We start from the raw sequence: 26325 nt of genomic DNA on the forward strand, positions 1-26325 counted from the left end.
GTGTTACAAATGTAGAGCGAAGCAAATGGAGGTGGATCGAGCAATTCAGAATACCCACCTTATGGCCACAACACTGAGAACGAGCAGTTAAATTACATGGGTAATAATCCTCGATCTCAAAACAGTCCTTATAGTAATACTTACAATGCAGGTTGGAGGAATCACCCAAATTTTTCATGGGGAGGCCAAGGAAATCAGAAACCACCATCCCCTGCAAGCTTTCAGCAACCACCATACCAGTAGGAGAAAAAGCCAAACCTTGAGGAGATGCTAACCAAATTCATCTCGGTGTCAGAGACTCATTTTTAGAATACCGAGACGGCACTCAAAAATCAACAAGCATCAATCCAGGGTGTAACACCCCTTACCCGTATCCAAGGTCGGAACAGAGTACGAGGCATTACCAGACTTAACAATACACATAGACGAAAACCAGGCCATAAAATTTCATTTAATTCAAAACTTTTCGAACACATGCATAACAAACAAAGCTAACTATATCATCACATCAAAACATAGGACATGGCACGATTAGTTAAACTTATAAACCATAATAGATAAGGACTACATCTCATGATCATATACGATAACTCAATTCAGACTAATACGTATGGTCAAAATCATAATGAAAATTACATATCACAAACCAAGTTCCTATACATGCCACTCACTTGATATTTCTAATATTTAAATTAATTCTCCCAAAAATGATAGTTTGATAGTGTGATTTTGCCTCCGACGATCTCCAACCCGGAGCCGACCTGCCAATACTAAAGAAATGGAGAGGATGGGTAAGCTTTACGCTTAGTATGTTCATATGAAAATAATAAGCAATTACTACCATGCTTTTCGAGATAAAACACTATAATTGTACAATTACACATGTTCAGGACAGGCTGTTTTCTGGAGTCCCAGTGTAAAAAAAAATCATATCTCTAGGTACAAAACTCAAAATCCAATTCTGTAAATTTTTTCTGAAACTAGACCCATATTTCTACTTAATAATTGTTTTCTAGAATTATTGGTTGGGCCATTTAGTACAGTTTATTAGTTAAAGTCTCCCCTGTTTCAGGGTATGACTAATCTGACGCTTGTGCACTACGAACCAAATTTATCCCTGTACAGAATTCCAACGACCATGATGTTTCTTTTCCTTAAAAATAGACTCAATAAGGAATCCATGAATGTAAGGTATGACTCTTAATAATTTTTGTAAAATTTATGGTGAATTTATAAAGTCAGAACAGGGGATCTTGAATTCATCCAGACTCTATTTCACAAGAATTCAAATATCACACAATATAGAATTATTTTGCTTCCCCTGTTTCTTTTATGTGAAAATAAACTCATTGAGATTTACTTTCATATATCATTCGCATTTTTATTCAACTTCCACGATTTTTGGTAAATTTTTAAAATCACACAACTGCTACTGTCCAACACTGCTTTACTACTAAAGTTCACTTTTACACAATTCACTTAATCCATTCCATTTTACCGAGGTTCGCTCAAATATCGAGCATATTGCTCATAAATTCAAATAAACATATACTTGCACTTGTTCATCACATAATCACTTTCACATGTATTTTCATTTAATCGATTTCCCGTTGAACTCATCGGAATAATAACATATACACAATTGCCTGCACATTTTCTCATTTCCACACTTGTAGCCGAAGCTATCTGGTATGCACAGTAGCCTGCACTTAGTACTACACATGTGACCAATTATCTGGTACACGTCGTAGCCTGCACTTAGTACTACACACGTGACCTAACCATCTGATACACGTAGTAGCCTGCACTTAGTACTACAAACGTGATCGAAGTTATCAGGTACGCATAGTAGCCTGCACTCAGTACTACACATGCGACCAACAATCTGGTACACGTAGTAGCCTGCACTTAGTACTACACACGTGATCATAGTTTTCGGGTACGCATAGTAGCCTGCACTTAGTACTACACATGCGACCAATTATCCGGTACACGTAGTAGCCTGCACTTAGTACTACACACGTGACCTCACAATAGTTCATTTGTATCGTTTCTATTTCGAAGGTTCAACTGGGAAATTCCTCACTTTTCAACATTTTACTAAATTGTCCGTAATCAATTTAAATTCATAATTTACATCAAATAACCATTTGATAGGCTGCCACATTTCGTATGATATCAAAATATATTAACATAAAAAGAATCGATAGATTATTTATATACAAATTTACTCGAAGTGTCGATCTCACTATCCATAGTACCAATTGTCCATTCATAGTATAATAAGACACAACTCAAATAGCAAATCAGCTTTTAAGAATTACATAACATAAATCACATATTTCATATATTACTTGACATGTATCATCATTTTCTTGCATTTCATGTCATATTTCCACATCATAAACACCATTCCATCAAGTTTTCCAATATATTAAATCATACAATATATGCAATAATAGTAAGAAATATAATTCAAACATAACATTGCATTATTATTATCATACGAACTTACCTCGATACAAAATATTACCTTGTAAACTTTGTTTTTCCCTCGATCACGACTTGAATATCGTTTCTCTTGATCTATAATACCAAATTAATTTATTTAATACATACATTCATCAAAACAGCCTTTAATACAAAAATTACCATTTTGCCCCTAAACTTTTGCATAATTACACTTTTGCCCCTAGGCTCGGGAATTAAACTTCATCCCTTATTCTTATGTTTTATGACATGCTGATCATTTTTCCCTTCTATGACAACATCAAATTCTCACTCTAACATGCATTTATGACTATTAGGTATTTTTACCGATTAAGCCCTTTTACTCGTTTTCACTTAAAACCGAGTAGCACAAGTTTTCTAACATAATTTAAAACCTTATATTTTATCATAAAACACAAAAATACACAAATTTCACCTATGGGTATTTTTCCAAATACGAACCCTAGGTTGAATTATTGCTAGCATAAGCTTAATCAAGTTATCGGGATTCCAAAAACGTAAAGAACTTGAAAAACGGGGCTAGAACGGACTTACTATTGAGCTTGGAAAGCTTGAAAACCCTATCCATGGAGTCTCCCTTGGTATACACATCCATGGTGAAGAAGATGAGCAAAATTGGATTTTAATTTTGTATTTTAATTCATTTTACCCCTAAATGACCAAAATGCCCTTTTTACTAAACTTTCCAAAAATTCCATCCATGTCCAATTTTTGTCCATAAACTTAGAAATTGGTCAAATTTCTATTTAAGAGCTCCTAATTAATATTTCAAAGAAATTTCATACTAGAAACTTCTAGAATGCAAGTTTTGCAGCTTATTCAATTTAGTCCCTAACTTCAAATTAAGCACTTTATGCATAGAATTTCTTCACGAAATTTTCACACAATCATGCAATCATATCATAGACCTCAAAATAATCATAAAATAATTATTTATATCTCATATTTTTGGTCATGAAACTACTATTCCGATTAGGCCCAAATTTGGGGGCTCAAAACTTAGATTGGATAGCTCGCCAAGTTGATTTCTGAATGACCACAAGGTAGCTTGCCAAGAAACACTGAATCTAACCCAAGGGAGCAACTCAACGCAATTGTCATTCAAGATGAGGAAGGGCTAGTGGCAAAACCAAGGCCAGAACTGGTGGTAAGAGAAGGTAAGAATGAGGTAGGCCAAAACGAACAAAAATCGGTAAGTCCAGAATATAAACCTCGAGTGCTATAATCCAATGCGACAAGGAAAAACCACTCAGATGAAAAATTTGGTAAATTCCTTAAACTTTTAAAGAAACTACATATTAACTTACCGTTTATTGAAGCATTTTCGCAGATGCCAAACGCAGTCAAATTTTTAAAGGAACTTCTAGCAAATAAACGAAAGTTAGATGAAAGGTCGCATGTGGAGCTAAACGCGATTTGCTCAGCCATTCTTCAGAATAAGCTACCCAACAAACTAAAAGATCCAGGGAGTTTTACGATTCCTTGTTTAATTGGTAGTTTAAATGTTAATAATACATTGGCTGATCTAGGGGCTAGTATCAATGTTATGCCTTACAAATTGTTTAAACAACTAGGTCTAGGGAAACCCAAACAAACTAGGATGAGCATTCAATTAGCAGATAAAACTGTCAGATTTCCTAGGGGTATTATTGAAGACATAGTCGTTAAAATTGACAAATTTATATTCCCAATTGATTTTGTTGTTTTAGATATAGAAGAGGATAGTAACGTTCCTTTAATTTTGGGAAGGCCCTTTTTAGCAACTGCTAGAACAATTATTAACTTTGGCACAGGTGAACTCACACTTCGTGTAGGAGACGAAACAATCACCCTTCAAGCTCGTAACCTGAACAACACATTGAAAATTGAAGGTGATTGTACAAATTGTTCTACTAAGACTGATCATATAGTGTAACCTATTTTGTAAGAAATAAGTTTGAAGGACACACATGAGCCATGTTCAATCCACAACAAAGAATCTACCCATGAAGAACAAAGGTTACGAATTGATGGGTTAGATGAATGGCTGACATTTAAACCGAGAAAACACGATAAACCAAAACTACGCCAGAACAACCTCAATGCCTCACCAAATCAACTTAAGGTTGGAGATAAAGTTTCATTTGATGCCGCAGATCCTCACATTGACACTGCCAAATCGAATGAAGAAATTCCTCTTACAGTACTTAGCATTTTCCCATTTGGTACAGTCAAGGTAAGTCATCCCAAATTCGGCACCTTTAAGGTAAACAATACCTTCCTAAAACCTTATTTTGATGGGATTCATAGCAGGAATGAGGAGTATAAACTCCTCGAACCACCATGACCATTCGCCAAAAGGTAAGTCAAGCTTAGACTATAAATAAGCGCTTCTCGAGAGGCAATCCGAGCACTAACAATATTAATTTCTTTAAATTTTAGTTTTAACATCTAACATACTAACCGACTCATAGAACGCAGGCTTTCTAAAGCACACACGCCAGGCACACGGGCGTGCCTTAGGCCGTGTGAAAATAGGGAAAAATTTTCCCCAACACGGGATGCGATAAGTCGCCACGGCTGTGCGTTAGGACCATGGGCAAATCTGCCAAAACAACCGTGGTTGACCTGAGAAAATAGCACGGGCATTCGCCACGCCCGTGTCTAGAACCTGTGGTCGAACCTGTCAGATTAACACAGGCGTGGGCCTACATACACGGGCGTGGGAGAAGCTAACGAAGATTGACACAGTCGTACAACATGACCAAGAGCATCGATACACCCAATTTCGAAAACCACAAAACACACGAGCTGAAACGAAGGCACACGGGCGTGCCCCACGGCCGTGTGCCCCAATTTCCCTATAAACACCTATTATCTATCTTAGCTTTATCTTTATATTTTGAAATTAATTTTTATTTCCTGATTATACTATTTTATCTTGAGTTTTGACAATTTTCAATTTCAGCTATTTCATTGTGAGTAATTATGCTTCCTTATAGTCCTGATTCTGTTGCAGTTATAAAGAGCTCCAAAGCTCATCGTCGCATAGGAACTAAAAACTCCACCGGGAAAGGACTTATGGACTAATGAACCTCTACCACCACCGGAGTATCTTCCTCCACTCTCACACTGATTATTCTCCAAAACTCCAGTTCAAGGAAATTCAGGAAGTTTCACTTCTTTCCCTATCTTATGATTATAAATCTATCTTTTTCAATATATCTACCTTTGTACATTGAGGTCAATGTACATCTTAAGTGTGGAGGGTCTTTCATATCAGAAAAATCCCTGAATTTTGTTTTATTCTCATGCGATCTTCTCATATCATTATTAGAATGAATTTCAATTAGTCTATAATGTTTATTGATATATCTTGAATTAAAACATATGCATTTATGCATTGATTGTTTAAACTTTAAGACATTTGGGAATCAAACATGATAAGTTGATTTTTGAAGAATTAAAAACTTTTAGGTTGTTTCCCCAAGTTTAGGTATTATTTTGAGTTGGAATTCACAAGTTTAAACATCAAAAAGCCATAATTTTTTATGAGATCTTGAGCCTTTAGAGCATCTATTATTTCTTTCATGCTCATTTCATTATGAGTGCATCAGTATTGAATTGTTATTCTAGAACTTGCTTGATTATCCATGTCAAGACCACACCATTTGATTTGATATGTCAAAATGATAAAGGCACTTAGGTCTAACCCACTCACTCCATAAAAGCCTACCTTCACAATTAACCCTTAGTGAACCCCCTTGAGCTAACAACCTATTCATTGATTTACCCTCAATATTAACCCATAACTCATTATTGTTGAAATCCCCTAAATTAATTTGATATTTTTTGTCGAGATTTGAGTTGGAATAGTTGCTTAGCTATGTTTATTCTATTTTGTAATTTGACTTGTTCTTAAAATATATATATAATACATGTATACATATTAGTAGTAGTGATCTTCTGAGCTAAAAAAGTAGAATTCCATATTTTGAGAAAAAGCTCTGTTGTACGCAATTGATGACTAGTCATTTTTCTAGTTAGGAAATTTTTCAATTCAATCTCGATTCTAACCCTTTCTTTCAGTTTGTGACCACACCCTCTAACCAAAGCCACGTTACAACCCTCTAAAGACGTTTTGATTGATGTTTCATCTCAATTTATAGTGGTGGAGATTTGATTTTCATACAGGCCTATGGTAATGACTTTTCATTATTGACTATTGAGTGCTTCATTTATTGTCCTTAAACACCTCGAGTGATTTGAGTGAATCTTTAGTGAGGATGTGAAACTCTGTGATATTTTGAATCAAAGGTAATTACTTAGATGAGGGGAGACACCTATGTTTTCATGATAAAATGCTCAATTTGGAATGTTTGAAACTTTGATGTTCTTTCAGTTGAATTTTCAATGTATGAGTACCTATGGATTAGTTTGAGATATTATTGATAAGAATTATAAGTTGAGAAGAATTTATTTTGATTATGAGTTGAGGATTTTGCTTGAGGACAAGCAAATGCTTAAGTGTGGGGGTATTTGATAAACCGTAATTCATACATATTTCTATCCCATGCTTAGCACATTTTATGGATGATTTATCCTTAAATTTGGTGAATTCGATGCTCCTAATGCCTTAATTTCATGTTTTATACTTAAGTGAGCATAGGAGAGTGAAAGGAACGAGAAATGGGCCAAAAACGGAGAAAATAGGCCAACGTACGAAATCAACACGGCCTGGACTTCCTCACACAGGCAGACCACATGGCCGTGTCAATTTGGCAGAATCGAAGCACAACTCACACGGGTAGACTACACGCCCGTGCCTATGCAACAGGCTTGACCACGGCCTGAAGTAATTGCACATGGGCGTGTCACACGAGCGTGTCCCTGTCAAGCCCAAGCAGAGTCCTATTCGAAAAAGTCCACTTTTGAGGGCTCTTAGGCATTCCAAAGCCTATAAATACACCCTAGAAGAGGAAAAGAGTGGGGACACAGAGTAGGAAGTAAGGAATTACTCAAGGGAAGTCGATTGATCCATCTCAAGAGCCAGATTCATCATCAAGACTAGAGATCTCCCTTCAAGTTCCTTCAGGAGTTTTGGGTTTTCTTATGTTTTGTTATCTTTATACTTTTTAGATGTGTTCTTTCATTAGTATGAACTAAAACCCCTAAATACCAAAGGGGAATGAAACCTAAGACAGATCTTTTTAGTATTATCTGAATTGTATGATAAGTATTTGACTTGTTCGTAATTATGTGTTCTTAATTCTTGTTTTGATATTCGAGGATATTGATTCAAGTTAAGCTCTTATTCAGAGGAGGAATAGACCCTGTCTAAGAGTAAATTTGTCATAATTAAGCGGAGTTGGTTGCGCGCCTAGAGATAGGGTGACAAGATTTTGCTAGATTAGGTTAAAACCTAATAAGGGGATCCATAGATCGAGTTAATGCAACCCTAGGGCATTAATTAGAAAGATATTTCAATTATTCAATCTAGGGTTAGACGTTGTTAGTCTCGAGAGAGATAATAGTATAACTTAGGGATCTCTACGAAACAAGTTGAATGAATAAATCATCTGATTCAGAGTCAAATAACAAGTGAAATCTAGGTGGATTTTTCCTTAGGTATTATCTCAATCAATTGAGCTTTCCAAAAAGTATTTTCCCCAAATTTCTTTTCTGTGACTTCTTAGTTTAATTAATTAGTTAGATAAACAAAACCCTTTTATTCTTTTAGGCTAGATAATAAAAAGAAAGTTGATACTAGTACTTTTAGTTCCTTTGGGTTCGATAATCTGGTCTTGCTAAAGCTATACTACTGTTCGATAGGTACACTTCCCTTCATCGTGATAATAGTTAGTTTCAAGAACGATTTATTATAAATGTTTAAAACCTGTCAAGAATATCACGTATCAAGCAACTTTGTCAACGGAGTAGCAATCATAAAAAGGCCTTTCACAAATCGTTTATAATAACCGGCAAGTCCCAGAAAACTACAGACTTCAGAAACATTTCTCGAAGGCTTCCAATCTAAAATAGCTAAAATTTTGCTCAAATCAACTCGGATACCTGATGCTGACACAGTATGTCCCAGAAAATCAACTTCGCGTAACCAGAATTCACATTTACTGAACATCGCAAATAACTGCTTATTACACAAAGTCTGTAACACTATTCTCAAATGCTCAGTATGTTCAGTTTCATCACGTGAATATATCAATATGTCATCAATGAATACGTAAACAAATCAATCTAAATACGGTCTGAAAATTATGTTCATCAAATTCATAAAAATAGTAGGTGCATTCATTAATCTGAAAGGCATAACTAAAAACTCATAGTGTCTGTACCTCGTTCTGAATGTAGTTTTTGAAATGTCTGGATCTTTTACTCTCAACTGATAATAACCCGATCTGATATTTATCTTTGAAAACACGGTATCTCCTTTCACTTGATCAAACAAATCGTCAATTCTGGGCAGAGGATATTTATTATTGATAGTCACTTTGTTCAACTGACGATAATCAATGCACATTTTCATCGTACCATCTTTCTTTTTCACAAACAGAACAGGAGCACCCCAAGGTGAGAAACTCGGTCTTGCGAATGCTCTATCAGTCAACTCTTGCAACTAAGACTTTAATTCTTTCAGCTCGATCGGAGCCATTCTATATGGAGCTACCGAAATCAGAGTAGTCCCCGGTACTAATTCAATGCCAAACTCAACTTCTCGAATCAGAGGTAATCCCAGAAGTTCTTCAGGAAACACATCAGGGAATTCACAGACAACAAGCACTGATTCAATTTTCCTTTCTGTCACTTTCAGATCAATCACGTAAGAAAAGTAGGCTTTACAACCCTTTCTCACATGTTTCTGAGCTAACATCGAAGAAATCACTGCTGGTAAACCATTCAGATCATTAGAATCAATCCTAATAGTCTCATCATTTTGACATCGTAAATCAATAGTCTTTCGTTTGTAGTTTACAATAGCATCATGCAAAGTTAACCAATCCATACCCAGAATTATATCAAATTCGTCAAATGGTAATAACATCAAATCAGCCGAAAAATATGAATATCGAATCATCAACAGATAATTCTTACACACTTTGTCAACCAAAACACACCGGCCTAAAGGGTTCGATACTCTAATTACAAATTCAATAGACTCTACAGACAAAGTCTTATTGCTCACTAAGTTCATGCAAATATAAGAATGCATTGATCCCGGATCTATTAATGCAATCACAGAAGTATCATAAAGAGTGAAAGTACCAGTAATAACATCTGGAGACGAAGCTTCTTCGCATGCACAAATAGAATAAGCTCTGGCAGGTGTGCAAGCCTCAGATCTAACATTCGTATCTTTAATTCCCCTCTAGCTTCCATTTACATTACCCCTATTTCTAGGCGGTCTACCTCGAGCTGTATTTCCACTCGGCTCAGATTTTGCACAATCTCTTGCTATACAGACTCAGGACATTCACAGATAAAGTGATCTAAGGATCCACATCTAAAGCAAGCTCGGTCATTCAATCTACAGCTTCCCAGATGTCTTTTACCATAATATCTACACTTAGGTTGATCGGATCGGACATTTCCAACACTTGTAACAAAAATAACTGGAGCTATGAAACTTGAATGTGATCTAGTACGATCTCTACTTGAATGTCTCACATTAACCTTTGAACGGCTAAAATCATCTCGGAATTTCTTAGATGCTGAATGAAATAACTTGCTCAATGATCTTTTTCACACCTTCCTAGCTTCTGAGTCGGCTTTTCTTTTCTCTTTCTCGAGTTATTCATATTTACATTCTCGTTCAACAAGCACAACAAACCCTTTTATCTCCAAAATTCTGACTAACAAGCGGATATCTTCATTTAAGCCATCTTCAAATCTCTTACACATTATTGCTTCGATCAAGACACATTCTCATACATACTGGCTCAATCTCACAAATTCTCGCTCGTATTCTGTAACAGACATACGACCCTATTTTAACTTAAGAAACTCTTTGCGTTTCTAATTGATGAATCTCTGACTGATATATTTCTTTCAGAATTTAGCTTGGAAGAAATCTCAGGTAACTCATTCTCTCGGAACCACAGATATCAACGTCTTCCACCAATGATACGCTATATCTCTCAAAAGTGAAACGGCACATTTAAGACATTCATCAGGAGTACATGACAATTCATCGAACACTCGTATTGTATTCTCGAGCTAAAATTCCACTCTCTCGACATCATCATTAGTAGTAGCATGAAACTCTTCGGCCCTATTTTTTCTAATTTTATCAACTAGAGTCTTATTCAGCTGAATCGGAATAACTAGTGGCATGAAAGGAACTTGTGGAGGATTTAGTGGGGGCAAAGGTTGTGGAACAGCCAGATTAATTCTCATATACTGAGTGAACCAATCATTGATCATTTGGTAAAAGGCTTGCTTAGCCTCTCCCTCGTGGCTACCACTAGCAGGACTAGAATCAGATGGCGCTGTCCCTTGAGCAAGAGCAGGTGCATTACTTTCAACATCATCAACTACGGCTCGTTTGGATCCATTTACTATATAAAAACACATTTTAATTGTCAGGAATCATCACACTATCGCAATTCATATATATGGCCTGTATAGCTAGACTCACATACTCTACATTAGTCTTAGAATTGACTAAATTGTAGCTCTGATACCAACCAAATGTAACACCCCTAACCCATATCCGTCACTGGACTAGGGTTATGAGGCATTACCGGACATATCGGAACATTTCGTAATCATTTCACAATCAAAAGTCATACATCGTCATGTCATAGTCAAATATCAATATAAAATCCCTTTCTTAGGTCAACGAGACCATAAACATGCATTAGGAAGAGTTCGGGACTAAACTGAACACATAAAAAAATTTTAAAGCTAAACAATTTTTTTAAGTTACGAATGTCACACGCCCATGTGAACAAGCCGTGTGCCTCACACGGCATTAGACACGTCCGTGTGTCTAGGTTGTGGTGAAACAGGCATACATACTGACTTATCCATACAACCACAAGACACGCCCATATGCCAGGCCGTGTGAAAATTACGAAGGCTACTGACTTGGATTACAAGGCCAGTCACATGCCTGTATGTCTAGCCCGTGCTCGAAACTGACTTAGCACGGCTTGACACACGCCCGTGTGTGCGACCGTGTGGTCTACCCAAGCTCATTTCAAAATGATCTCGAGCAACATGGCAGAGACACACGCCTATGTCCCTGCCCGTGTGAGCAAAAATAGACCATTTACAAGGCCAATATGCCACCCATTTTGGGTCCTCCCTATAAGCATCAAATAAGCATCAATTGCACCATAATTTCAACCAATTTCAATCACAAAACATTCATTATTCATGTCATATAATCACCAACCAATTTCACCATTATTATCCAAAACAAAACCTACCAAAATTATATACCAAACTCATATCAATATCATACCATTTCCATAACTAATTCACATAACTAACTTACCAAATTGACCATCTTTCACTAGGCCATTTATGCACATCAACACATACCATTTCTTAACATAACTTATATACCAAAAATCAAAACAAATAACAACTTTAATCTAGCCATATCATATGGCATGATATACACTTCACAAATCATATTCAAATACTTCTAGCCTATACATGCCATACTTCAATATTCACATTTTCAAAAGGTACCAAAATAAAGTTTGATAGTGTGGTGATGATCCTCGATGATCCCCGAGCTTCTGGTAGCTTCGATAACTATAACACAATGCAAACACATACGAAGTAAGCTTTCAAAAGCTTAGTAAGCCATACAAAAATAAATTTATCATTTTAAGCATATAAACATTACAAAATACATATACATCATTGACAAATACTATCACAAACCACATAATTCATATACATTTCACATATTCCCAATTCATTTGCACATATAGCATATTTTTTCATACTTATATCACATATCATCATTTACACATATAATTACTTCTCATTAACAAATGTTGAACCCATCTCAACATACCTGAATCGGTTATTCATCCATTCAATCACGTATTTCTCAGAATGCCCGTTGAACTGTACGAAATTAAATAGGATACGCGGATAGCTCAGAAAGCTCGTAAATGCCAACGTCCCAAACGTGGTCTTACATGTAATCAAATATCGATGTCACTATCCCAGACAGGGTTTTACACGAAATCAAATTCGATACCGATGTCCCAGACATGGACTTACACATAAACGTCAAATCGATGCCAACGTCCTAGACGTGCTCTTACACGAAATCACATATCAGAATCCTATGTCATGACATATGTATCGAAACTTCCTCAATATCACATATTCAGCTTCTATAACCATTCATTACAATTCGATATCATATAAACATGAATAAATCAACTCAAACCATTTATTTGTATATGGACTTACCTCGTACGGAAATGAACGGAAACAACCGGCTATTCAACGACTTTCGACTTTCCCCAATCTAATTCTATTTTCTTTGGTTCTTGATCTATATAAATTCAAATTTGACTTATTCAATCTCACATTCATTCAAATCAATCCATATACACATATTTAGGGAATTTTACAAATTAGCCCTCACATTTTAACATTTTAACACTTTAGTCCTTAATTCATAAAATCACAAAATACACATAATTTATTTTCACATATGCCTAACAGAATTTTCCTTTAGCTCATATAAGCCCACATATTTCATTTATTTCACATTTTAGCCCCTCAATTTCTCATTTTCACAATTTAGTCTAAAATAATCAAATTCATCAAAAATCTCAATACAAAACATAGTAATCTAACACATATCTTTCACTTTCTATCATCACACTTCATAAAACTCACATTATCAACAATGGCACATCTTAAAATCATAATCAAATTCAGAAATTGAGGCATGAGCTTGAAAGATTACTAAGCAACGATCACAAAAACATAGAAATTATCAAAAACTAAGTCAAAATCGTACCTTAATCAAGTAATCAAAGTGCCAAACCCTAGCAAGCTTATTTTCTTTTCTTTTTCTTTGTATTTTTGCAAAGATGAGTGAATATAAAGTTCGAATTTGATTATGTTTTATTATAAACATTATAATAGCAATTTTACCAATTTAGCCTTAATATAATAAACATTTAAACTTATAATGGATGTCCAACAATGTCCATTTAATATATCAATGGTCTAATAACATAATAAGGATGTCACATTTAATAAACCAAAGTAATTTGGCACTTTAGCAAATTGAACACATCTTTTGCATTTTCTGCGATTAGATCCTTTTATCAAATTAAACACACAATCGATAAAATTTCCACACCAAACTTTCACACATATCAAATATCATACTTTAAACATGGAAATATTAAAAATATTTTTTAACTCGTATTTGTGGTCTCAAAATCACTATTTTGACTAGGGTCTAAACCAGGATGTTACAAAATCCATCGTAACACGCTCTTATTTCCACTCTGGAATCATCATTGACTGTAAAAAACCAGAAGGTACCTGATGTTCAGCTTTAACTAAACATCTTGATAAGAACTCTGAGATCTCTTCTAACAGCCCATTTTTAAGTTAAATCTAAACAGTGGTTTCAGGACCACAAATCCAAAGTCAAAATACTTATTTAATTATTTTATTAAATTTTACAGCATGATAGAATTATCGTGTGAAAGTTCCTTAAAGAAATTTTACTGTTTAAATGCTTAATTTGGTAAAAAGGACTAAATCGCATAACGCGTAAAAGTGTAGTACTATTGTTTAAAGGTATTAAATAGCTATGGTTTATTAATATGAAAGTCCTTATTATGTAATTATTCCATTTATAATGTAAATGGACATTCATGGACATTGTTTTAATGATGTTTAAATTACATTAACAAGGTTATATTGGTAATTTAGTTAATTAAGTTATTAATAATAAAATAAAATAAAAAATCTTGTTAAATTATTCATCATCTTACCGAATTGGAGAAACAAAATAAGGGTTTTTAAGCTTCCATGGTTTTGGCAACTTCAATCTTTGATTAAGGTACGGTTTTTTATTCGTTTTTAATGATTTCTACGTTTTTGAGCTCGTTGCAGCTTAATCTAGCTAGCCCATACCTTCTTTTTTGAAACTGTTATAGATTTTAAGTTATTCCATTTGTTGAATACTTGGGTATTTTCATGTTTCTTATTAGATTATTGATTGTTGTTAATAGATATACAAGTTTTATAAAGTGATTTTTTACAAAAATGAGAATTAGGGATTCAATTGTGAATGATAGAAATGTTATGGTTAAAAATGTGAATAAAATGAAAATATGGGCTGCTATGAGATTATGTGAAATTCAGATATACATGGGTTAAGGGCAAATTGCATAAATTTGTCATTTTATGTAAAAAGGTCTAAATTGCAAAGTAGTCAAAAGTATAGGGAAAATGTGTAATTTGCCAAATTTATGTGAATTGTATTAAATGGTTACTGAAAATATTGAATTTTATAATATATAGATCAAGATAAACAATTATCGGAATTAGATCAGGGGAAACAAAAGGTAGACGAGTAGATGACGGTTATTCGAGCAAATACGAGGTAAGTTTGTATAATTAGAATTGAACTTTTCTATACTTGAATCTGCTAAAATGAATGTATATAATTGAAATACTTGAAATATGAATGCTTTAATGATATATTGTATTCGTTACCGAGCTCCGTTTGAACTATATAAATTCATTGGATACGAGTGACATGTTACTAGGATTACCGTATTGGTCGAGCTCCTGCATTTGTTGCAGACTCACCATAGCTCATTGGAGCTTACCAATTCAGCTCATAAGACCTTACTATTTTAGCTCATTGGAGGTAACCGATTCAGCTCGATAGAGCTTACTATTCAGCTCATTGGAGCTTACCATTTTAGCTAGTTAGAGCTTACTGTCCATCAACTTAGGAGGAGCTTACCGATCATGGCTCGAATGAGCATATATGATAACGAATTGACGAATTATTGACATTGTCCAGTCAAGTATCCTTTAGAGCTCTAATAGGTTCAACGGGCCTAAATACTAATTATACAGATAAGTTACGGGGTATAAGTGTTATTAATGTTATATGTATGACATATGAATTTAGAATGATACAAAGTATTGTATTATATATGGATTTATGTATTTGTTAGATGACTAACATGTAATGACTATGTATGAATAGGTGATGGTTAAATTGAATTCTTGGCATTTCTATTATTGCTTGATTTTGTATTAATGGTAAGTTTAATTCTGAATTATACGGGCTTACTAAGCTATAAACTTACTATGTTGCTCGCTCTTTTCGGACAAGTCGGAGTTGCTCATCACAGTATCCAAATTTTGATTGGTATTTTGAACTTGTGAATATATGTAAATATGGCATGTATACGCTAGTTTAAATGATGTTAGTTATGCTATTTGATAATAGGATTTTGGCATACTTTTGTGTATAAGTGAAGCCATGTGATTTGGCTTATTTTGATGTTATGTTTTGGTTGAATTGAAGTGTTCAAATATGGTAGGTTTTAGTAAGTAATGATGAAATGAAATGATGCAAGTGAAGTCTTAATATATAGTTGATAAATGAATGGATTATGCATGATAATGGATAGGTATTTGGGTATGAATTTTTTATGTTTTGATATGGAAAATTGATAAACCATAATATATACATACTTTTATCCCATGCTTGGTATATTTTTGGATGATTTATCATAAGATTTAGTGAATTTGATGCTCCTAATCCTTTAAATTCATGTTTTATACTTAGGTGAGTATAGGAAGTTGAAAAGAGCAAGAAATGGGCCAAAAATGGACAAAATGGGCTTATCTCAGTATTCCACACGGCCTAGGAACTTCTACACGGGTAGTCCACATGCCCGTGTGTAACACACGGGTAGGCCACACGCCCATGTGGCATGGTCGTGTCGACATTAAACCAAGTCAGAATTGCACACGGCCTGAGGACCTTCACACGGGCGTGGTACACGGCCGTGTCCCTATCGAGCCAAAGTCTAATTCTATTTGGAAAAGGCTACTTTTGGGCTATTTTAGGCATTCCAGATTCTATATAAACATCCTAGAAGAGGATCAAGGGGGACACACAAAGTAGAAAGGAGAAAATACTCAAGGACAACCATCAGGATCAGCTCGGAAGTAAGATCTACTTCAAGACTGAAGATCTCCATTTAATTTCCTTAGAAGTTCTTTGGGTTTCTTTATGTTTTGTTATTTTCCCAATTTTGAGATGTTTTCCATTATTATGAACTAAACTCCCTAAATACCTAAGGGAGATGAAACCTAAGATAGATCCTATTACTATTTGAATTATAAGATATTTCCGGTCTCACCATAACTATACCACTGTTCGATAGGTGCGCTTGCCTTAAGTTGAATTTGTAATTAGTTTAGTGACCATTAAGTTTTTGGCGCTGTTGCCGGGGACTAAGATATTAGGAACGCTTCATTTTTTTTACTTTAGCCATTTTTAATTTTATTGAAATTTTCTTTTTGTTTTTAAGTTTAATTTTTCTTTTCTAAAATTTTCTTTTTAATTGCTTCTAGCAGGTGTCTCTAGTTTATGACTAGGAGAAACCCGTCACGACCTTTGCTTTTTGACAGTGAGATCAAGAGCACAGCTTGCAGAAACCGAAGAGAAATAAGGCAAAGTCTACAATACATTGAGGAAGAGCAAGAGGATGATATCCATATTACAACCGATGAGATGGCTGAAAATCAAAATAACCCACTGCCTCATGTGGTTGCTGTAAATCCAGTGAATTAGAATCCTGTTCCTCGTACTATGTATGACTATGCTAAGCCTAATTTAACGGGAGCTGAATCGAGTATTGTTAGACCTACAATTACTGCAAATAATTTTGAACTGAAACCTAACACTATACAAATGATTCAACAATTTGTTCAGTTTGATGGTTTGGAGGATGAAGACCTAAATACTCATTTGGCCAACTTCTTAGAGTTCTGTGATACTTTCAAAATAAATGGCATTTCTGATGATTCCATTCACCTTCGGTTATTTCCCTTTTCATTAAGGAATAAGGCTAAACAGTGGTTGAATTCGTTACCATAGGGATCAATCACTACTTGGGAGCAAATGGCCGAAAATTTTTTACTTAAATATTTTTCACCAGTTAAAATGGCTAAATTAAGGAATGATATCTCTTCTTTTGTGCAGATGGATCTAAAAACTCTTTATCGTGCATGGGAGAGATACAAGGACTTATTGAGAAGGTGCCCTCACCATTGGTTACCTCTATGGCTGCAGGTTCGGACTTTTTACAACGGTGTGAACCCCTCAACAAGGCAACTGATCGATGCAGCTGCCAGTGGAACTTTAAACAATAAAACACCTGAAGAGGCATACGAATTTATTGAAGAGATGTCGCTGAATAACAATCACTGGCAAGTTATGAGAACGAAGCCAACAAAAGCAGTTGTTGTTTTCAACCTCGACGTGATCACTATGCTATCTAACCAGTTAGAACTTTTAAATAAAAAGATTAATGGTTTGTATGGTTCTACTCAGATACATCCAGTGATGAGGTGTGATTCAAATGGAGGAGGAGTGCACAACACAGACTATCCATCCTTCAACCCTAGCACCGAGGAGGAACAAGTCCACTATATGGGTAATAATTCTAGACCTCAAAATAATCCGTATAGTAACACTTATAATGCAGGTTGAAAGAACCATCCCAATTTCTCATGGGGTGGTCAAGGAAATCAAAGACCACAACATCCTCCAGGGTTTCAACAACCACCTTACCAACAAGAGAAGAAACTGAACCTTGAATAGATGCTCACAAAATTCATCTCGGTGTCAAAAACTCATTTTTAGAATACCGAAACAGCACTTAAGAATCAGCAAGCATCAATTCAAGGGTTCATAACTCAAATAGGACAACTTGCTAAGTTGATTTCTGAACGACCACAAGGTAACTTGCCAAGTAACACCGAAACTAACCCAAGAGAATAGCTTCATGCGATTACTGTTCGATATGAATAAGGGTTAGTTGAACCAGAACCAGAACTGAGGCAAGGACTTGTGGTAAGTAAAGGTAAGGATGAGGTGAACCACAGTACTGATCGCAGTGATTCGTAACAAGTAATAAATATTTATAATAAAGATAAAACCAAGACTAACTATTATCACGATGAAAAGGCAAGCACACCTATCGAACAATAGTATAGCAACGGCAAGACCGGGATATCGTACCCAAGGGAACCAAAAGTACTAGTAATAACTATCTTTTTATTATTTAGCCTGAGAATAGAAGGGGTTCATTTTAATTAACTAATTATTTAAACTAATAACGCACAGAGAAAAGAATTGGGGAATTGCTTTTGGGAAAATCGATTGACTTGAGACAATACCTAAGGAAAAATCCACCCAGACTTTACTTGTTATTCTGGCTCCGAATCGAACGATTTATTCATTCAACCTGTTTCGTAGAGATCCCTAAGTTATGTTATTATCCCTATTCAAGACTAATAACGTCTAATTCCTAGATTGAATAACTGAGACTTTTCTCTAATTAGCACTCTAGGGTTGCATTAACTCAATCTATGGATCCCCTTATTAGGTTTCACCCTAATTCGGCAAAATCTTGTCACCCTATTTCTAGGCGCGCAATCAACTCCGCTTAATTATGGCAAATATACTCTTAGACAGGGTCTATTCCTCCTCTGAATAAGAGTGTGTCTTGAATTAGTATACTGGGATATCAAATCAAGAATTAAGAACACATAATTAAGAACAAGTTAAATATTTATCATAAGATTCAGAAAATAATAACAAGATTCGTCTTAGGTTTCATTCCCCTTAGGTATTTAGGGGATTTAGTTCATAACTAAATAAGAAAACATCTCAGAAGAATAAAGAATACAAAACATAAAGAAAACCCAAAACTCCTGAAGGGAAATTCAGGAGAGATCTTCAGTCTTGATGATGAATCCGGCTTCTGAGATGGATCAATCGGCTTCATTAGGGTAATTCCTTACCCCTTTTCTCCGTCTCCCTTTTCCTCCTCCTCTAGTGTGTATTTATAGGCTTTGAAATGCCTAGAAACCCTCAAAATGGCCTTTTTCGAATTGGACTTAACTTGGGCTCGGCAGAGACAAGCTCGTACGACACGCCCGTGCTCGATTACTTCAGGCCGTGTTCGAGTCTTCCAAACTGACACGATCGTGTGGTCTACCCGTGTGAAGAGGTCCAGGCCGTGTTGATTTCGTACTTTGGCCTATTTTCTCTGTTTTTGGCCCGTTTCTCGTTCCTTTTGCTCTCCTATGCTCTCCTAAATATAAAATATGAAAGTAAAGCATTAGAAGCATCGAATTTACTAATTCTAATGAGAAATCATCCATAAAAATGCATTAAACATGGGGTAAAAATATGTATAATTTACAGCTTATCAAATACCCTCACACTTAAGCATTTGCTTGTCCTAAAGCAAAATCCTCAACTCATAATCCAAATAAATTCTTTTCAACTTATAATTCTTATCAATAATATCGCAAAGTAATCCATAGGTAATCATACATTGAAAATTCGACTAAAAGAACATAAAAGTTTCAAACATTCCAAGTTGAGTATTTAATCATGCAAACATAGGTGTCTCTTCACGTCTAAGTAATTACCTTTGATTCAGAATATCACAAAGTTTCACATCCTCACTAAAGATTCACTCAAATCACTCGAGGTGTTTAAGGACAATAAATGAAGCACTCAATAGTCAATAATGAAAAGTCATTACCATAGGCTTGCATAAAAATCAAATCTCCACCACTGTAATTTAAGATGATACATCAATCAAAATGTCTTTAGAGGGTTGTACTGCGGCTTGGTTAGGGGGTGTGGTCACAAGCTGAAAGAAAGGGTTAGAATCGAGATTGAATTGAAAAATTGCCTAACTAGAAAAGGAGTTAACCTTCACTTTCGTACAATAGAGCTTCTTCTCATGATATGGAATTACTAATATGTATACATAGTTTTTTTTTAAGAACAAGTTAGATAAAGAAGAAAAACATAGCTAAGCAGCTTTTCCAATTCAGATCTCGACAAAAATAGGGATCAAATTAATTTGGGGGATTTCAACAATAATGGGTTAATGGTTAATATTAAGGGTAATACAAGGAATGGCTTGTTAGGCTCAAAGGGGTTTACTAGGGATTAATCGTGGAGGTAGGCTTTTCATGGCATGAGTGGGTTAATCCTAAGTGCCTTTATCATTTTGACATATCAAATCAAACGGTGTGGTCTCGACATGCATAATCAAGCAAGTTCTAGAATAACAATTCAATACTGACGCACTCAAAGCAATAATAAAAGTGAGCATGAAAGGATGAATAGATGCTCAAAAGGCTCAAAAATCTCACAAAAATTATGGCTTTTTGATGTTTAGACTTGTGAATTCTAATTCAAAGTAATACCTAGACTTGGGGAAACAACCTATAATTTAATTTCTTAAAAATCAACTTATCATGCTTGATTCTCTAATGACTAAAGTTTGAACAATCAATGCATAAATCCCTATATTTTAGTTCAAGATATATCAATTAAAATCATAAACCAATCAAAATTTATCCTAAATATGATATGAGAGCTTTTTCAAGAGAACAAGGCAATTATTAATAAATACCCCCCACACTTAAGATGTACATTGCCCTCAATGCACAAAGATATATTTTAGAGAATAAAAATAAGATAGGGAGAGAAGTGATACTTCCTGTATGATAAATTCCTCGAACTAGAGTTTTGGAGAGTGATCGGTTCAAGAATGGAGGAGGATACTCCAGCGGTCGTAGAGGTTCATTAGTCCATAAATCCTGCGCCACAAGAATATTATATCTAGTGGTGGCTATGGTCATGGTCGAGCAAGACATGGTAGTTGTGGGGAACCTTTTCCGGTGGTAGTTTTAGTTCCTATGTGATGATGAGCTTAAAAGTTCTATATAACTGTGATAAAACCAGGAACTTTTTAGAGGATATTAGGAAGAATAATTACTCAAAAGGAAATAACCGAAATTAAAAATAAAAATAAAAATAAACTTTCTAAAATCTAATAAAGATAAAAAGTAGTTTCAATAAAAATTTAAAATAGAAAATAATAAATAAGTATTTTTAAACATCTTCATCGCTAGATGGTTCGCGAGGTGGGGCTGGCGATGAGATGTGGAGGTGCTGACAAATCTGGTGTAGAGTACAATCAATGTTGTCAAATCATTGAAAACACTGCTGCTCGAATTGGGTGAGGCACTTAGAAATGTCAGCATATGAAGCCGCCGTATGAACTGGACGAGAGGGTGGTGGTGACTGAGTCGGTGGGTCCTCGTGCTATGGGGGGACATCATCTGGAATGTCCTCGCAGGCCTCCTCCTCGGTAGATTGGGTGAGACGATACTGGGGAGGGTAGGTTCCCCGGCGCCTCTCTATCATCCTCATGCTAAGCATGCTCGAGATGCCTTGTGGAGACATCTGGCCGATAAGGGTGATGGATGATTCTTAGCGGTGTTGAGAAGCCCGAAGTGTCGCTCCAGTCGAGTCACGTAGGGGACAATGGAGATGACCCCCTTCCGATGCCGCTGCATCTGATGCTGAATTGCGAGGGCTATGAAATAGGCAAGGTCAACGACATGCCCTTACGACATGTACTGTAAGAAGTAGACGTCATGGGTGTTGACGACACCAGTGCTCTCTCGCCTCCCTGTAATCGTGTGAGCTAAAATAACGTATAAGTACCTCAGGGATGGTGGGAGAACTGATGCCTTGGAGCAGCTAGGATTGTACGAGGCCGTGCTAGGGGCCAAAGTGTGCCAACACTTTGAGGGAGAGAAATGTATGTGGCGACTGAGAGCATGTAGTTCATTCTCCTCCCCAAACTCCTCCGTATATAGGCCTAGTGCAGCACCAAACTCTGGGACGCTTAGCTGGCAAATTAATCGGCCTAGGCGAAACTAGACCGTGCCGAGATCATCGTACCTTGTCATTACGATATGGAGATAGAACGTTGAGCAGAGTTCCATCGTGAGTTCGAGGTATGTCGACTCGATAATCTCAAAGAACAGCTCCCATGGGTCGATGGTTAAGAGAGCCCGAATCGCATCAGCCATCTGGACTTGATCTATGGCAGCCCAGTCTATACAGTGGCCTGCTGCTAAAGGTCAGACCCGAAGTATTTGGAAGAGCTCTTCTTGGGGCCCTCGTGGAAACTGTAGGAAAGAGTGTCAAATTTTCGTGGTTGGACCCACGGAGTATGACGCTCCCTTTCTCTTCTTCGAGGCTGGTACGATGGTTTTCCTTCCTCTTGACGATGACATTGAAGGCCTGTGATATAAAGGATAATAATAAATAAACATATTCCAAGGGGAAGTAAACTATTTCAGCCAAAACTACTAATATGAAGCAAACTCAACCACAATAGTCGTAAGAATGATAATAGAAATATAATGGGTATAAGGCTTTCCTTGTCTCAATTTAACATAAACTGTACGGTAACTAACCTAGGAATGCAATTTAAATGATAGACATTAGCATGATAATGGCATGAAAATAAGCATAGTAATGTCATGGATATGAGGTGTGTCAAACAACTAGATTTAATTTGAAATGTATAATAAAGAACCTATAAATGCAAACTAAAAAAGAAATAAGGAACAAAAATGAAAACTAGTTCAAAATTAATGGAGATTATTGTAATAATAAGGATTAATAATGAGTAAAATAGAAGTGGAAGGAGTAATCAAATGTTAAGGGAGAGGGATTGAGCTTTAAAAACGAAATTGACGGTGGCACACAAGCGTGGCAGGGGGCCGTGTGGAGTTGTAGCGGCTAGGGTTAGGGTTTTTGATTGGAGAAGACAATGAATAGTGCAGCCTATTTATAGATCTTGGGACACACGGCCATGGGACACGCCCGTGTGCCCCAATTTTAGCCCGTGTGTTTCACGTTTTTCCTATTTTGGTGCGTCTGGAATTTGACACACACTCGTTTGCATCGGGCGTGTTGGTTCCCACGGCTGTGTCGTATGACCGTGTCTAGCTTCGTTCGCTTCTCCCACGCCCATGTGTTTTACCCCACTCCTGTGGACATTTGACAAGTTCGACCATGGGTGTTCGACACGGGCGTGTCGCACGCCCGTGCTTTTTTAATAGGTTCGACCATGGTTCCTCCACACGGGCGTGTTACTTGCCCGTGTTGTTTTGGCAGGCTCGACCACGGCCATGTCGCATGGCCGTGGCATTTTATCGTAGCCCGTGTTGGGGAAATCTTTTTCCCTATTTCACACGGCCTTGAGAACGCTCGTGTTATTGGTCGTGTCTCTGTGGAAACACCTGTATTCAAAATTTCTATTAGTAGGTTAGGAGTTAAATATCAGAATTTAAAGAAATTAATAATGTTAGTGCTTGGGTTGCCTCCCGAGAAGCACTTTTTATAGTCTAAGCTTGACTTACCTCTCCGTTGAATGATCATGGTGGTTCGAGGAGTTCATACTCCTCATTCCTGTTGTCAATCTTAAAATAAGGTTTTAAACGAATGTTGTTTACCTTAAAAGTACCGAACTTTGAATGACTCACCTCCACCATACCGAATTGAAAAATACTGAGTACCGTAAGAGGGATTTCCTCATCCGGTGTGGTAGTGACAATATGAGGATCAACGGCATCTAGTAAGACTTTATCGCCTACCTTAAGTTGATTAAGAGAGGTATCGGGCTTGTTTTGGCGTAGTTTCGGTTTATCATATGTTCTCGGTTTGTGTTTTCGCCATTCGTCCAGCTCCTCTATCTGTAGCCTTCGTTCTTCATGGACGTCTTTGTTCTTTTCATGATAGTAGCACATTGTCTCTGTTGTCTTGGCTTGAAAAGGTTCCTACAAGGATGATTGAATATTAGTTTTATTATCAATAGTTTTTATAGCACTATCCTGAGTCTTAGGGGTTTTGACTAAATCTCGTGCTTGGAGTGTTACTGCGTCGTCACCTGCACGAAGCGTTAGCTCTCCTGTGCCTACATTAATAATGGTTCTGGCAGTTGCTAAAAAAGGTCATCTTAAAATTAAAGGTACCTCGTTATCCTCATCCATGTCTAAGACGACAAAGTCTACTGGGTAAATAATTTTATCTATCTTAACGAGAATGTCTTCAATAATACCCTTAGGAAATCTAATTGTTTTGTCAGCCAATTGTATGCTTATCCTAGTCTGTTTGGGTTTACCGAGACCTAGTCATTTAAATATCTTATATGGCATAACATTTATACTTGCCTCTAGATCAACTAAAGCATTATCCACAGATAAACTACCAATTAAGCAAGGAATTGTAAAACTCCCTGGATCTTTCAATTTGTTAGGTATTTCATTCTTTAGAATAGCTGAGCAAACTGCATTGAGCTCCACATGCGATGTAGCGTCTAATTTCCTTTTTTTGCTCAGAAGTTCCCTTAAGAATTTTGCTGAGTTGAGCATCTGCGAAAGAACTTGAATAAAGGGTAAGTTAATATGTAATTTCTTTAAGAGTTTGACAAGCTTACCGAATTGTTCTTCTGTTCTATCTTTCATCATCGCTTTAGGATATGGCACGCGAGGTTCATGATTCATACTTACCTGTTTGGGATCATCATTGTTTACCTCTTCTCGACCTTTGTTCATCGCGTTGTCTTGCTGTAATTCTGGCTCAGGTGCAACGAATCCTTCCTTATTTTGAGTCCTAATTGCATTGAGGTGTTCCCTCGGATTAGGTTCAGTATTACTTGGTAGGCTACCTTGTGGTCGTTCGGAGATTAATTTGGACAGCTGGCCTATCTGAGTTTTGAGTCTTTGGATCGATGCTTGTTGATTCTTAAGTGTTGTCTCAATATTTTGGAAACAAGTTTCTGACACCGATATGAATTTAGAGAACATCTCTTCAAGGTTTGGCTTCTTTTCTTGTTGATAAGGCGGTTGTTGAAAGCCCTGAGGATTTTGTGGCTTTTGATTCCCTTGACCACCTCAGGAGAAATTTGGGTGGTTCCTCCAACCTGCATTATAAGTATTAATGTATGGGTTATTTTGAGATATAAAGTTATTGTTACCCATATAGTTGACTTGTTCCTCTTCGATTGTGGGATTGAAGGATTGGTATTCTGTATACAAACCTCCTCCGCTTGAATCACACCTCATTACTGGATGTACCTGCGTAGAACCAAGAAAACTATCAATCTTTTTCTTGAGAAGTTCTACCTGATTTGACAGCATAGTAACTGAGTCGATGTTATAAATGTCAGCTTTTTCGTTGGCTTTATCCTCATAACTTGCCACTGATAGTTATTCAGTGACATCTCCTCTATAAATTCATAGGCATCTTCTGGTGTTTTATTGTTGATGGTTCCGCCAGCAGCTGCGTCAATCATTTGTCTTGTCGAGGGATTCACACCATTGTAGAATGTTTGAACTTGTAGCCAAAGCGGTAACCCATGGTGAGGGCACCTTCTCAGTAAGTCCTTGTATCTCTCCCATGCATCGTAAAGTGTTTCTAAATCCATCTGCACAAAAGAAGAGATATCATTACGCAATTTAGCCGTTTTAGCTGGCGAAAAATATTTTAGTAAAAATTTCTCGGTCATTTGTTCCCAAGTAGTGATAGACCCTTGTGGTAATGAGTTCAACCACTATTTAGCTTTATTTCTCAGTGAAAAGGGAAATAACCGAAGACGAATGGCATCATCAGAAACGCCATTGATTTTGAATGTATTGCAAAATTCCAGGAAATTTGCTAAGTGA

The 26325-nt window shown here is 36.3% G+C and overlaps 2 non-coding genes across 2 annotated transcripts; one reads left to right on the plus strand and one right to left on the minus strand.

Annotated features, from left to right (window-relative positions):
* Window positions 1-17713: 17713 nt before the first annotated feature.
* LOC121204087 (small nucleolar RNA R71) lies at window positions 17714-17820 on the minus strand. The gene has a single exon (XR_005899015.1). It is a non-coding gene; the product is annotated as a small nucleolar RNA R71 (small nucleolar RNA).
* Window positions 17821-26013: 8193 nt separating this feature from the next.
* LOC121204161 (small nucleolar RNA R71) lies at window positions 26014-26120 on the plus strand. Its single transcript, XR_005899089.1, has one exon. It is a non-coding gene; the product is annotated as a small nucleolar RNA R71 (small nucleolar RNA).
* Window positions 26121-26325: the final 205 nt, after the last annotated feature.

The sequence above is a fragment of the Gossypium hirsutum genome, chromosome A07 (genome assembly GCF_007990345.1).
Source record: "Gossypium hirsutum isolate 1008001.06 chromosome A07, Gossypium_hirsutum_v2.1, whole genome shotgun sequence".
In the NCBI taxonomy this organism is placed as follows: domain Eukaryota; kingdom Viridiplantae; phylum Streptophyta; class Magnoliopsida; order Malvales; family Malvaceae; genus Gossypium; species Gossypium hirsutum.